This window comes from Carcharodon carcharias, chromosome 1, assembly GCF_017639515.1.
Source record: "Carcharodon carcharias isolate sCarCar2 chromosome 1, sCarCar2.pri, whole genome shotgun sequence".
In the NCBI taxonomy this organism is placed as follows: domain Eukaryota; kingdom Metazoa; phylum Chordata; class Chondrichthyes; order Lamniformes; family Lamnidae; genus Carcharodon; species Carcharodon carcharias.
This window is the reverse complement of record NC_054467.1, coordinates 100,561,138-100,576,903: the sequence shown is the minus strand read 5'-3', so window position 1 is coordinate 100,576,903 and position 15,766 is coordinate 100,561,138. Positions and strand designations below refer to the sequence as shown.

General features: G+C 40.8%; 1 protein-coding gene across 1 annotated transcript in view; it reads left to right on the top strand.

Annotated features, from left to right (window-relative positions):
• Positions 1-276: 276 nt before the first annotated feature.
• The window catches only part of rasgef1ba (RasGEF domain family, member 1Ba), a 96,247-nt gene continuing 80,757 nt past the window's right edge, over positions 277-15,766 (top strand). The window contains exon 1 of the mRNA XM_041198857.1: positions 277-538. The gene's annotated coding sequence lies outside the window, so the exon portion shown is untranslated. The remainder of the gene's footprint in view (positions 539-15,766) is intronic.

Sequence of the window (15,766 nt, the reverse complement as noted above, 5' to 3'; positions counted from 1 at the left end):
TAAAATCCATTCTGCGCGACGTAGATGTACAGTCACTGGACAGAACATAATTCTCAGTATTCTTTGGACTATTTTTTTTAAAAGTATTTAATTTTAGCACAGACAAGCTGCAGCAACCCTCAGAATAATAACCCCGGGAGACATTGAATGCAAGAGCTGTTGTGCTCCTTATTTGCATAAATGCTGACATCCTTCAGAAGGCTGTCTTCTGCTTATTCCAGCGCCACTCACTTCATTTGAACGCTTGTGTGTCATTCAACTGGGTGGAAGCCTGGAGTAGGCACATGTGCATTGGAACAAAAACAACAACGGTCGCCGTCTGCTGTGCTTAGTGAAGACTGTTCTGTGGCCGTTCGCGCGAAGCTGAAAGTAAAAGCTCTGCTGTAAACCGGTGCTCCGAATTACGAGAAGTCAGGAGAAAATCAATGACTATCGTGGAACTGGCATGAAATGAAACCTTGGTTCCCTATCCCCTTGGAAATTTGAAATTTGGGTTCTGTGACATTCTTCGTTGATTACAGCTGTATATTTCCTGAAGGTATGTTTCCTTTTTCAGGACTCGACGAACTTGGACAAGTAATTTCTGTTAAGATTATTTTTTTTTCTGTTTTATCTGTCTGCATTCAGTCTGAGGGGTGAATTTGGCTGATTTTCTCTTTGCTTTGTGCAGTGTGGGTGTATGGAAAGGAAATCTAAGCAATACAAAGCAGGATGCACATTAAATTGATTTTCAAAGCTCACCGAGAGCTCCTTGCACGGTGCTTGTATTTGTGGTAGATCAGGCATTAGGGCGTTCTCCTGACACACTTGTCAGCAACAGTTGCATTTCTATTGCACATCAAGAAACAATCAACATGTGTCTTTTCCCCCGATGTATAATGTTGGATTTTGTTTTGGAGTGACAGAATATATCTTGTGTTAGTTCAAAGGACAGCAGAATGAGTTCAGAACAAGTAGTGGGAAAATAGTAAACAACACGTGCTTAAAATAATCACCCTGGTAACAAAATAATTAAAATCGATTCAGAAACACAATAGATGCCAGGGTCTGGGTTAATTATGGATTGTAAACACCAGTACGAAAAGCAAGTATAGTTTAAGGTTTTCTGCGTAGTTTTTATTCCCGTTCTTTTACACCATCTCGGTTGAGTTGGTAGCAGTTTTTGCCTCGAACTCAGAAGGTCGTGGGTTCAAACCAAGACTTAATGTAGGCTAGCACTTCAATGCAGCATTAAGGGAGTGTTGCATTGTTGGAGGTGTTCTTTGGATGAGGCGTTGAACTATGCCAATTGGGTGGACATTTAAAAAAATCTATTGCATTGTTTTTGAAGAAGAACTAGAGGTTTTCCTGGTACACTGGCCAGCATTTTTTACTTAACCATCAGATTAACTGCTCATTCACCTCATCTCTTTGTAGGGTCGTGTGTAGACATAACATTAGGCTGCATAACAGCAGCAACTGCACTCCGAAATAATTCCTTGTATGTGAAGCATTTTGGAATGCGTCCGAGAAATGCGATGAGATGCTAAATAAATGCAAGTATTCCTTTCTTAAGTGGAATGAACAAACTGCAACACATGGGGAAATAGTAATTTAATAGTTAATAAACACTTGTGAGTAATTAATCCGATGCTGGCAAAGCACTGTGGCAACAATTTCCCGCCAGTTTGTATTACAACCATTAGATATTTCGCCTTGTGTATTCGTTTGTTAGTAATAGCCACCCTCCTCATCGTTACAAATATGTGTAGCATATGTCAGGATATACCAGAATAAACTACGCATGGCGGAAATTAACAAGATGTGAACTGGAACATCAATATTTCTTAATAGTAATAACTACTTAATATAAACCGTAAACTAGAATACCTGACGTTCCAAATTAAAGTTAAAGCCTATGTATTTTGACGTCTAATTAAAAGAGAGTGGAAGCTTGCCATGGGTGACAACATACTCCAGGGGTTGTATTACTTGTGTAGGCTGCTTGAGGTTTGCAGCTGTAGCTTATTATACTCCCATGCACCTTTTCTTGAGTTCAGTTATATTTAAGCAATGTGTAATGGACAACTGGAAGACTGCAATGCAACAACCTAATTGAGATCTTTGGATACATATTTTACATTGTTAGAAGTTTAAACCCTTTACACAATGTTGCTTCCTTTAACTCTCATTTACATATTTTAAATCAATATGAATATTATTTATGTTTGTGATAGTCTAAGCATCCCTGTGATTTACTCGTGTGCAGTGCCTCGGGATTTTTTTCTACATTAAAGACAAGCTATGTTTGTTGTTCATATTCTCCAAGACTAAGTCAGATAATTTGTGATGGGAATGCTATAATAAGTAACATCAGTGAATGCATGTTAAGATGGATTTTTAAAAATGCTGAGAAAAATGCAGATCTCAAGGCCAGTCGAAGGCATGTAGTTTTCTGATCCACTCTGTACATAGGTTTCTGGCAGCAGAGCACAGGGTAAATAAAAAAAACTGGTTTTATTCCAAGAAAAAATTAATCCATCACAGAGAGAGGTAAAACTAATTGATCTCAGAGGAAAGTACAGCACTGGAAAACATTATGCAGTCCAACTGGCTGGACCAAAAAAAACAAATACTTCAAGTATCTATCTAATACTTCCTTAAATGTTCCCACAGCAGTAGCCTTTACTGTCTCCCTGGTCAGTCCACTCAGCAGGTTCATCATCTTTTCTGAAAAATGGTTCGACCTGAACTGTGCTTCTTCCCTCTGCTAAGTTTCAGCTTGTGAGCCTGGTTCTAGAGTTTAAGACATTCCTGAATATATTATCAGAGTTCAATTTATCTAATCCGATAGTGCCTTGGCCATTTGAGTAGTGTCTCGCCTGAGCTTTCCTTTTTTCATGGTAAGTAATCTCAGGCTCTTCAACCTTTCCTCATAGCTCACGTGCTTTAGGCGAGTTATCAGTGGGGTTGCACTATTCTGTGTTGCCTGCAATGTATGAAACCCATGCTGTAGTACAATGATTGAAGCTGTACACAGTATTCCAGCTGTGACCATAGCACTGCTTGGCACAGACACATTATCACCTCTTGGATTTGCGTTATATCTTATTGGCTATACTTACCAGGATTCAGTTAGCTTTCCTTACTGATGTGTCACACTGCACTGTTGATATTCTTTAATTAAGTTACTAATATCTCCCCAGTACCTAATTCCTTGGGTCCTGTAGGTTAAAACAGTATAGTTTATATTCTCACTGTTTATTTCCATGCTTTAGCCTCATTAACTAGCTCTCTATGCATTAGATGCTATTTGCTCTTCATTGACCTAGCTTTCCAATCTATTCAGAGACCTTTGATTTTCACAGAGAATACAGGTTTATACAGAGAGATCCACTGCAGACGATGTTGGGAACTGTTTATTTTTACAGTGAATTATCAGGCTATCAGAATTCTACACATAGTATTTTTGTTTTCTCCTTGATTTCCTCATGCATGCACCCTTACGTGAATGATACAGAAAGCTTGGACCTATGCTAGCCTTAGCTAACCTCACTATGTAATTGGCTGCCAAGAAGTGTTAGAATAACTGGGATGACTCAATGGATGACTCCAGTGTTCCATCTCTCCTTGATGACAAACTCACCGTTTGTTAGTAACGTGACCGTGAGTGGTGAGGCTACATTGTTGGAAATAAGGGGCAAAAGCCCATGTCCTTGACTTCTTTAATCACGCAAGGATTCGGTATGTGATCCTGAACCCTTTTTTTCTCTCTCAAAGAAAGCAAGGAATTATTCTTGGAGGGGCTATCTGAGCTTCTCCAGAGCAAATCAAAGGGCTCTATCAAAATAAAACTAGTTCAGGATGAAACAAAAATAATTATTAAGTAATGCTCCTTATAATGCATAGGTTTCTGTTTCATTATACAATATATAGTTCTGCGTTGTGAACCAGGACCTCAGCCATAGTACGGTTAATTATAATTAGGCAATAATGCACAGGATAGCACTTGAATATGGAAGGGGAGTTGTTGACAAGAGACTACCAATGCAGTCATTATTTTGCTGTAAGACAAACTGCAGTGTGAAGTGAACCACTAGTACAGAATAAAGCTTCTTTTTATTCATTATTATGGCGTTTGTATGTTGGTCAGAACTTATTATAATTACCAATTTGAAACTGAATTGAAACTGAGAATGGCTGGTAGCCACACTAGATGTATGTAAAATCTTTACGCAGAGGAGACACAATTAACATTTTCAATGAATGGACTAGGGATGAACTGTGAGAACTAACCACGAACATTGATATTGATTTAATAAAAATTTTCACTTTTTGATATTCATAATTTATCTTGATAGAGTTATACTTGGTCTGTTATTCTCGATGTAAATTTAATTTGGCTATTGGGAGGCGTTGGTGTTGTCATAAAACATGGTTATTTTCATGATTTCAAGGCAATATAGCATTTGTAGAAGTTAATAATTAAAGGTATTAGTGTACCAATAGCTCTACTGCTTTTGATGCATTCTTGTTTTCCTGCATCCATGGATAAAGCACCCTTATGATAATGGGAAAATGTGAAGTGCTGCCTTATAGCAGAGTGATGCCAACTTTAATGCACAGCAAGTTCTGTCGAAGGGTCATGAGGACTCGAAACGTCAACTCTTTTCTTCTCCGCCGATGCTGCCAGACCTGCTGAGTTTTTCCAGGTAATTCTGTTTTTGTTTTAATGCACAGCTGTTGATTTAGGTTGGTCTATGGTCACTTTGGAGATCTGATCCATTGTTTTTAATGAGCTGCTTGCATTTGGAGACAGACCTGGGAAGCAGGTCTCAGCCTTTGGATTGTGCTGATTTTTGCTCTTGTCCAAGAGACAAATATAATGCTCAGTCTTAGAACGATTCGAAAAAAATCAATAAAATAGGATTACTAAGTTGTGCACAATTAGAGTGGGATTTTAAAAAATTCAGTATTGTTTATAATCAGCAGAAATCAAAGCAAAAATAATCCCAGCCGCTCTTGGCTACAAATATGTCACAGGTTTTTGCTTACACCAAAATAATGTATCATGTGAACAGTGCAAATAACAAGCTGTTGGTTTACTGGGTTACGCAGACATAAAATGCTTTTGGTTGTGCCCAAATCACTAGGTCCTGGCATGTGACTTATAGACCTAATGAGAGTAATACTTAAAAATAGCACAGATGGGAAACCACATTTTCTGAAGAAAATTTTGCAAGTAAAAACCATTTGTTGGATTCCTTCCCAATCTCAAAGCAATAATTTAAAACAGTGCATGCTTCATCTTCAGGGCAGTTCTGGTTAGCTGTTTTATTTGTGCTTTTTAATTACATTTGTGTGTATTCTGTTTAGTTTTGCTACTCACTAATGTCTTATGTAAGGGTTGCATGAGTGATTGAATCCCAGTTGATCACATTTCTTGATTACAGATGGGGTAGCTAATTTTTTTAAATAAATTTTGGTTTCCAAATGAAGTGATAATTAGTTCTCTGTAGTCACGTACTGCTGCAAAATAGACTAAATGTTGTTAATTAAATAAGACTTGCCTCCTGCTTTGGGATGCTGGAATACAGTATGGATGTTATTAGCTATTATTTTATGTGTAATGTTTGACTACATTGTCAGATAGGTTTATGAGTTCACACTGGTATTAACAGATTGTATCTCTAGTTCATATTGTTAATTAAGTGAGGAAAGATTTCTTTGGTGCAGTAGGTGTGGGGAATTCATAAATCCATTTCTATAAAATGGATTCATGATTTTACCACATCTAGTGCACAGATAAATTTCCCCCAAGATCTCTCCCCCCCCCACCCATGTCAAATACGTGGCCTGTTGGACATAAATGATTCTGGCTTTTCTCATCTACCAAAATCTACAAGGTTTGAGTTTAGGAAGGGGTTAAACAGGATCATCGAACCTGTACTATCGGAGCCAGCTGGCTATGTTTTTCATATATTCCCCACTACTTATTGAATTAATTAGTAGAAAGTGAGCGTAAATTTAATCATTTATAAGTTATCAATAAAATCTATGCACTTCTTTATTTATAATTATAAACTCATATCCAAAAAATGGAATGTACTCAAGCACAATATATTTATGTTTAAATCCCTCTGAGTATGAATGAATTCTACTTTTTTATCTATTTGCCAAATCCTACAACTTCTTCAGTTTAAATGTAAACAACATACCTTTTATTAAGGTAAAATTAAACCGAGAACGGAATCTTCCGGCCCTGTTGGCAGTGGGCATTGTGGCGGGCATGAGCAGACAATATGGCAAAAAGGCCAAAAATCGGTTTGCGATTGTCTGCTCCACCCGCCAATGGCGGGCAGCATCCCCTGCTGCCCCTCATCAGGAACCTAATTTCAATGCTTTAATATCTCATTATTTATTATTATTTAGTGTCTTCTGCTCGCTGGACTTATCCCCCCATGCTGGATCATTTGGGCACAATTACCCACGAGTTTCACAACTGTGCATAAGTGATGTGCACCTAGCGAGCTGCACTTTGTCCTGGCCCTTGAGGTCTCTTTGCCTACCTTGTTTCAGTCAGCACTCTCAGTCATCAGTGCCAGGCTTCACAGGCAGCACCACAGTGCTTTTGGGGGGGCTCACGGGCAGGTCTCTACCTATCAGACCAACCGTAAGGCGGTGGAAGCTTCTCAATGGCTGCAGGGCTAGGGCTTGCTTGGGGAAGGGGGAGAAGTGGCCTCAGGCAAGGAAAGAGGTTGCAGGGTTAGGGCTGTACTGGGGAAGGAAGGTATCCCAGGTTGTGTGTAGGGGCACATGTTGATCTATGCAAGTGGCCTCAAGATGGTGAGGGCTGAGGAGGCAGTCTGCAGAGGAGATGAGGCCAGAAAGAGATGTGATGGTGTGTGTGAGAGAATGATTCGTGATGTCCCTTGAGCTGGCAGTGAGTGAGATGCCAGTGAATGTGTGATGGCCTTGTGAGTGTGTGAGTTTAGGGTGATGAGATGGTTGCCTTACCCTGGCAGCACAAATGAGATCATTCATCCTCTTTCTGCACTGGATGGCCGACCTCTTCTGTGCAGCATTGGCACTGATTACCACTGCCAGCGCTCCCCAAGCTAGAGTGTTGAAATTGCTGGACCTCCTGCGGCCAGAGTGGGAGTGGAGGACATCATGGTGTGCCACCTAAAGGCATTCCACTGACGGGTCACTGGACTCTTCCTGGTTTTCAGGGTCATGTCTTTGTCGGAGCAGTTCTGGGCTGCAAACATTGAGAACTGTGTGCGTGGCTGCATTTTAGATGTGGCACCCAGAGTGAGGAAACAGTGAGGAAATGGTGTGGCGGGCGATTCAGGGGCTGCCCACAGTGAGAAGGTGTGTTTCCTGTGGCTGCCAAATTAATGAGGCAGGAAGTGAAAAATATGGCGCAAAAACCCCCCATTGTGGCCGGCGGGTAAAACATCATTTTTCACACCCGCTACCGCATTTAGTGCAAATCTTGGAAGACTCCACCCCAAGTCCCTGTCTAACCTAATACAAAAGCAAAATACCATGGATGCTGGAAATCTGAAATAAAAACAAAAAGAGCTGGAAAAGCTCAGCAGTTCAGGCAGCATCAACCTGAAACGTCAACTCTTTTTATCTCCACAGATGCCATCTGACCTACTACCTTTTCCAGCATTATTTTATTTATCCCTGTATGCTCTCAAAGGTGGAGGTAAAAGATCCCATTGCACTATTTAAATGAAGAGCAGGGGTGTTATCCTTGATGTCTTGGCCAACATTTATCCCCAATCAACTTCACTAAAAGCAGATTATCTAGTCATTGTCCCATTGTCATTTGTGGGAGCTTGCTGTGCTCAAATTGGCCTCTGCGTTTTCCAAATTACAACAGTGACTACACTTCAAAAAGTACTTGATTGGCTGCAAAGCGTTTGGGATGTTTTGAAGTTGTGAAAGGTGCAAGTCTTTTTTTGCTAATATATGCTACCTGATTAACTCTATGAAAAGAAATCAGTCTAATGTACAGGAAAGCTCTTGTTCCGGGATGGATGACTATAGCTCCTTTAACAATGAAAAGTACAGGGGAGAAATAAATTTGCTTAGCACTGCTACAGTTCCACAGAGAAAGATAGTGGCCTGCAGTACTGCCTGCTGCAGTGAATCAGCATAAGCCTGCCTAAAAGAGAAGCGACAGAGCATGAACAAATTTCTCACCCTACATCTGTTGGTTACTCAGCTGTGTAGAATACATTGAATCCAACTTTGGAAATTTGTAAGCGTGATGTATTCATCAAATAAACTGTTGGGTGTAAACTAGCATGGATAGAATAATAGGGTCCAAAAGACTAAATTTTAAATTTTGTGCAGTCATATTTGCAGGCAATAACCTTTTACCTCACTGAAGATACAAACTCATTTGTTTTAGGCTTTCTCCCAAACCTATATTGTGAAATCTGTATTTTGAAATCCATCTATATTTGAATATTGTTTTGAACCACCAATTTGTTTTGATGCTGCATGGTATTTTAGTATAAGTTATTTTTGTACTTTGTGTCTATTGCTATAAAAAGTTCAGCACACGATAGAGCAGATGTGAATGTTGGCAATGTGACTTTACATCAGCAGACACATAGTTCATTTGGATGTAAATTTTAATGACATTATGAAAGGGATTAATTGGGTCTGCAGGAGATTGAAATGCACTCTCTTTTACTTCTCTATTTCTGCCTCTTAGTAGGGATGTAATTTTCTGCTATTATCATTTATTTCTGTATCCCTCTGCCTTGTACTGAACTGACTACAATCGTTGTGAGGCCAGATTGCAAGATGTATCACACTCCAGTCTCCTGAAGATACCATCTAAAAGCTTATAAACTGATTTGAGACTACAAAAGCCTCTATTAGGAGACAGTTACTGTTGATGATACTGATACTAATACACTGGTAGTCATTATTAATGTGGCTCAAGTGCCAGTTGAAAGATTTTTCAAGGAACTATTGTAAAAGCAAAGCTTCGGGTAAAAGAAGTAGCATGTGCACTGTTACTGATACTGGCATGAACCAAAGTTAGAAACAGTGAATAGTTGAACTTCGCATTATCAGGGTGGATTTGTGCCATGTACTGTGAGCATCACAGTACTATCATTGACCATACACTTAATAGCTAGCTTCCATTTATAGCTGTATAGATAAGTTTTGATTATACAGCTGTCTGCATAGTACTGTATTGAAACAATTCTTAACCTAGCAATCTGTATCCTATTTTGGTAATTTTGAAGTAATGTTACCCGGGTAGAGAAATAGAAGAATGCCAAATATCTTCATAATAGCAAATAGCTTACCTGAAGGAAATGTCATCGACTCATATTGCTCAAGCTCAAGATCTTCGAACGTGATGAGGAGATGCAGACAATCGAGTACATCAGGGAGAAACAGCAGCTTTGGGAGAAGAGTCACAACATTGACCTTTAGAAAACAGGTAGTGGAGGAGAAAAGATGGGTCATTATCCAAGAGATGGGAAATATGTGAAGGAAAGGTTGGAACTGGAGCATCCAGACCAATTTAAGCTCTCAAATTTGATTTTTTGTCTTCCTATGGGAAAATTAGGACTTTGGACAGGGCTATCATAAATATTGGAGTTGAAGAGCTGGGTGATGGAGGTTAGAAACATATTAGTGATAGGGAAATCAATAGTTAGAGAGGCTGACATAAACCTAGCAATGTCTATTGCTTTGTTGCCTCGTCTAAATCTTCCTTCAGTATTAGCTAATTCTGGTTGGCTTTATTTTCCTAGCACCCTCCCCTATTTCCGAGTTTAAATGTTTCATCACTTCTCTGTTTCACCATTTAACGTCCTTGTGGAATGGTTCCCATCTGTCCCAGAACTTAGCTAACAGTGAAGGGAGATTTATGCGAGGATACTACTCATGCAAAAAAAAAATCAAGGGAGATATAAGGGACGATTTTAACTTCTAACAAAAGTACATGGCATTTCTGTGTGTCAGAAGCCCAGCAGGCATCCCACTCAAGAGCTAGTTAAAACTGTACGTCATGGGACCTGATTTGCATTTAGTAATGACTCCTTCTCTGGAGTGCAGCAAGAGCCTCATCTTTTGTCAAAACCAGCAGTGTTAAATCACAGATCAGAGTGGGAAATGGAGCCATTTCATTTAACTGCTGTCCTGCTTTGTTCTGACTGATAAAGGACAGTTAAAATCATTGCTAAGGAGTTGAAGAATAGAATCAAATGGACTCATTATAAACAGAGAAAAGGCTGATGTCAGGGTAGGGAATGGCTTAGACAGTGAAATGAATGGAAAAGGAGTAGCTTTAAAAAGAGACAAAAGAAAATGTTAAAAATACCTGATTTTCAATGCACAGAGCTTGGGAGATAAACTGGGGAGATTACTTTACAGGGAAACCCAAGCCTACTAACATTACCATTAAAGACCATTAAAGAAACCTGGCAGAAAATTTGCAGAAGAAAGAAAAATAAACATAAATGGCTATAATTTATTTAGGAAGGCTTAAATAAACATGAGAATCTAGGCAGAGTGACAATATTGGTAATAGTGAGAATACATGATGCAGAGAATATTGAAGTAGACAAGGAAAGAATTGGAGCTTTTTCCATTAAAAGAAAGGAAGACTTGCATTTATATAGTGTTTTTCATGACCACTCATCATCTCAAAGTGCTTAATACTGCGGATGAAGTACTCCTAAAGAGCAGTCACTGTTGTAATGCACGAAATTTGGCAGCCAATTTGTCCACAGCAATCTCCACAAACAGCAGTGTAATAATGAGCATATAACCTTTTTTTGTGATGTTTGATTGAGGGATAAGTATTGGCCAGAGCACTGGGGATAACTCCGCTGATCTTCAAACTAACGCCAGGGGATTTTATACGTCCACCTAAGAGTTCAGACAGAGCCTCGGTTTAACATCACATTAGGTGGAGTATTCACAGACCTCCAGACTGTCAGAAAAAAATCGAAGAAGAGATCTGCAGTCGGACTAGAGAGCTGATTAGGAATAACAAAATTATTGTTCTGCAAAATTTTAATTACCCGATTGCTGAGAAGGAAATAAGTGAAATGTAATTCCTAAAATGTGTACAGGGCTTCTTCCTGAAACAATAAGATAAAAGCAAAAAATTGTGGATGCTGGAAATCCGAATATGTTAGTTGGCCTTCTACGGCAGAGATATGCATTGCTAGATCTAATTATGAGTAATAAAATAGATGAGCTGGTTGTGGGTGAGCACCCTTGGCAGTAGTGACCATAATATGATAAGGTTTCAGATTCAACTAGAAAGGGAAAAAAATCAGCACAAAATCCAAACACCAGATTGGCTTAGGGCAGATTTCAGAAAGGTAAGAGTCGGTGTAAGGCGGAGGGAGAAATCGAAACATGGGATTTTTAAAAACAGTTTGTAAAACTACCAAAGAAGTATATTCAACTTAAAAAAGAAGACATTGCTAATAGTTTTAGGATGCCACAAATAAATAAAGAGATTAAAAAAGCAACTAAAAATAAAGAGAGTTTATAAGGATTATTAAGATCATAATATTAATGAAGAAAACTAAAGGAGAATATGAAAATTAAGAAAAGAGGTTAAGAACAGGATAAGGAAAGCTAAGATGGAGTAAGAGAAAAATACTTCAAAAAACAAAAGAAATTTTAAAATATTTTATAACTATCTCAATAAAAAGAGGAATATTAAAAGCAAGGCAGGAACTCTGAAAGGTGAGGACTGTTAGTTTATGGCAGATGATCAAATATGATAGAGATATTTAGTAAGTGCTTCATATTGATTGGAGAATATTGAATATTGAATACATTGGAGAATATTGGAGCGTTTCAAAGTAAGATGAGCCATATTATAATGGAGGAAGAGAATATTTTAGTTAGTTAGGTTTAAGAAAGACAAAGCGCTGAGGCCCAACGAGATATATCCTATCCTGATTTTGGTGAGGGACGATATTGCTCAGGACCTATCAATTATATTTCAGGACTGTATTAATTGAGGATGCATCCCAGAGTACAATTAGTTTTTTTTTTAAAAAGAGACAGAAGTAGGTAATCCAGGTAGTTATGGAGTCCAGTTAGTTTGACATCTGTGGTAGAGGCTCTTAAAAAGAATGAAATTATCACTTAGCTATATAAAGAGAAAATTGTTATGAGGAGCTATCATGGACTTTGATAGGAATGCTTGAAAAATCTTATACCATTGCTGAGGATATAAAAGGCATGATAGATGGGGGAAACACAGTGGATGTCATGAACTGGAACTGAGGGAAAGCCTTTTACAAGGGTAGCACATGGGAGATTACTACAGAAGATTAAAGGATAAAGAACGATGGGGAGGGAAGCAAATGGAATTAGAAAAGAGAAAACAAAGTGTAAAAATATACAGCAGCTTTTCAGAGTGCTTGGAAGTGGCTACTGGTGTCAGACACAATCCAGCTCTGGGGACAGTTCTGTTCCCTGTGTACGTCAATGATTTGAATATAATACTAGAGAGAGTAGTGTTGAAATTTGCCAATGATACCGAAAGAGGAGGTATATTTAATTCCTTAGAAGACCAAAGAAACTCAAAAGTTTATTGATAGGTTCACAAAATAGTGCAGCACAGAAGGAGACCATTCAATTCATCAAATCTTCACTGACCCTTTTGAAGAGCAATCCAGTTAGTTCCACTTGCTCACCCTTTCCCCATATTCCTGAAAATGTTTCTCCTTTTTTTTTAATTCATTCACGGGATGTGGGTGTTGCTGGCTGGGCCAGCATTTATTGCCCATCCATATTTGTCCGTGAGAAGGAGCTGCCTTCATGAACCGCTGCAGTCCATGTGGTGTAGGTACACCCACAGCGCTGTTAGGAAGGAAGTTCCAGGAGTTTGACCTAGCGACAGTGAAGGAACGGTGATATATTTCCAAGTCAGGATGATGAGTGACTTGGAGGGGACCTTGCAGGTGGTGGTGTTCTCATCTGTTTGCTGCTGGGTGGTAGCGGTCATTGGTTTGGAAAGTGCTGTCAGAGGACCCTGGGTGAATTCCTGCAGTACAGTTTGTAGATGGTGCACACTGCTGCTACTGTGCATCGGTGGTGGAGGGAGTGAATGTTTGTGGATGTGGTGCCAATCAAGCGGACTGCTTTGTCCTGGAAGGTGTCCAGCTTCTTCAGTGTTGTGGGAGCTGCGCTCATCCAGGCAAGTGGGGAGTATTCCTTCACACTCTTGACTTGTGCCTTGTACATGGTGGGGTGGACAGGCTTTGGGAGTCAGGAAGCAAGTTATTCATCGCACGATTCCTAGCCTCTGACCTGCTCTTGTAGCCACAGTATTTATATGGCTAGTCCAGTTCAGTTTCTGGTAATTGTAACCCTCAGGATGTTGATAGTGGGGTATTCAGTGATGCTAATGCTACTGAGCATCAAGGGCAATGGTTGGATTCTCTCTTGTTGGAGATGTTCATGCCTGATACTTGTGTGGCGCGAATGTTACTTGCCATTTTGTCAGCCCAAGCCTGGATGTTGTCCAGGTCTTGCTGCCTTTGGACATGGACTGCTTCAGTATTTGAGGAGTCGCGAATGGTGCTGAACATTGTGCAATCATCAGCAAACATCCCGACTTCTGACCTTATGTTGGAAGGATGGTCATTGATGAAGCAGCTGAAGATGGCTGGGCCTAGGACACTACTCTGAGGATCTCCTGCAGTGATGTCCTGGAGCTGAGATGACTGACCTCCAACAACCACAACCATCTTCCTTTGTGCTAGGTATGACTCCAACCAGCGAAGAGGTTTCCCACTGATTCCCATTGACTCCAGCTAGGGCTCCTTGATGCCACACTTGGTCAAATGCTGCTTTGATGTTAAGGGCAGTCACTCTCACCTCACCTTGGGAGTTCAGCTCTTTTGTCCATATTCGAACTGAGGCTGTAGCGAGGTCAGGAGCTGAATGGCCCTGGCAGAACCCAAACTGGGCATCAGTGAGCAGGTTATTGCTAAGCCACTGCCACTTGATAGCACTGTTGATGACCCCTTCCATTACTTTCCTGATGATGGGGAGTAGACTGATAGGGCAGTAATTGGCCGGGTTATATTTGTCCTGCTTTTTGTGTACAGGACATACTTGTGCAATTTTCCACATAGCTGGGTAGATGCCAGTGTTGCAGCTATCATGGAAAAGCTTGGCTAGGGGCACAGCAAGTTCTGGAGCACAATTCTTCAGTACTATTGCTGGAATGTTGTCAGGGCCCATAGCCTTTGCAGTATCCAGTGCCTTCAACCATTTCTTGATATCACGTGGAGTGAATCGAATTGGCTGAAGACTGGCATCTTTGATGATGGGGACCTCCGGAGGAGGCCGGGATGGATTATCCACTCGGCATTTCTGGCTGAAGATTGTAGCAAACGCTTCAGCCTTATCTTTTGCATTGATGTGCTGGGCTCCTCCATCATTGAGGATGGGGATATTTGTGGAGCCACCTCCTCCAGTGAGTTGTTTAATTGTCCACCACCATTCATGACTGGAATTAGCAGGATTGCAGAGCTTAGATCTGATCGGTTGGTTGTGGGATTGTTTAGCTCTATCACTTGCTGCTTATGTTGTTTGACACGCAAGTAGTCCTGTGCTATAGCTTCACAAGGTTAACACCTCATTTTTAAGTATGCCTAGTGCTGCTCTTGGCATGCACTCCTGCACTCTTCATTGAACCAGGGTTGATCCCCTGGCTTGGTGGTAATGGTAGAGTGGGGGATATGCCGGGCCATGAGGTTACAGATTGTGTTTGAGTACAATTCTGCTGCTGCTGATGGCCCACAATGCCTCATGGATGCCCAGTCCTGAGTTGCTAGATCTGTTCAAAATCTATCCCATTTAGCATGGTGGTATGCCAAGCAACATGATGGAGGTTATCCTCAATGTGAGGATGGGACTTCATCTCCACAGTGACTGTGTGGTGGTCACTGCTACCGACACTGTCATGGATAGATGCATCTGTGGCAGGCAGGATGGTGAGGATGTGGTCAAGTATGTTTTTCCTTCTTGTTGGTTCCCTCACCACCTGCTGCAGACCCAGTCTAGCAGCAATGCCACTTCGGTCAGTCATAGTGCAACTGAGCCACTCTTGATGATGGACATTGAAGTCCTCCACCCAGAGTACATTCTGCACCCTTGCCATCCTCAGTGTTTCCTCCAAATTACGCTCAACATGGAGGAGCACTGATTCATCAGCAGGAGGATTCCTTGCCCATGTCCGGAGTCGATGTTGAGGATTCCCAGGGCAACTCCCTCCCAACTATATACCACTGTGCCGCCACCCCTGCTGGGCCTATCCTTTCAGTGGGCCAGGACATACCCAGGGATGGTGATGGTGGCGTCTGGGTCATTATCTGTAAGGTATGATTCCATGAAGATGCCTCTACCATCAGGCAGCTCTCCAACGCTCCACTAAGTGGGGGGAGGGGGGTGCTTTGCAGGGTCGACAGGACTGCAATTGCCTTTTCCAGTGCCTAGGTCGATGCCGGGTGGTCCATCTGGTTTCATTCCTTTTTTTATGTCTTGTAGCAGTTTGTTACAACTGAGTGTGGGTCTGGAGTCACATGTAAGCACGACTAAAGAACATTAGTGAACCAGATGGGTTTTTACAACAATCGCCATAGTCATCATCAGACATTTATTGAACTCAAATTGCACCATCGGCAGGATTCAAACGCAGGTCCCTAGAGCATTACCCTGGGTCTCTGGATTATTAGTCCAGCGACAAGACCACTACACC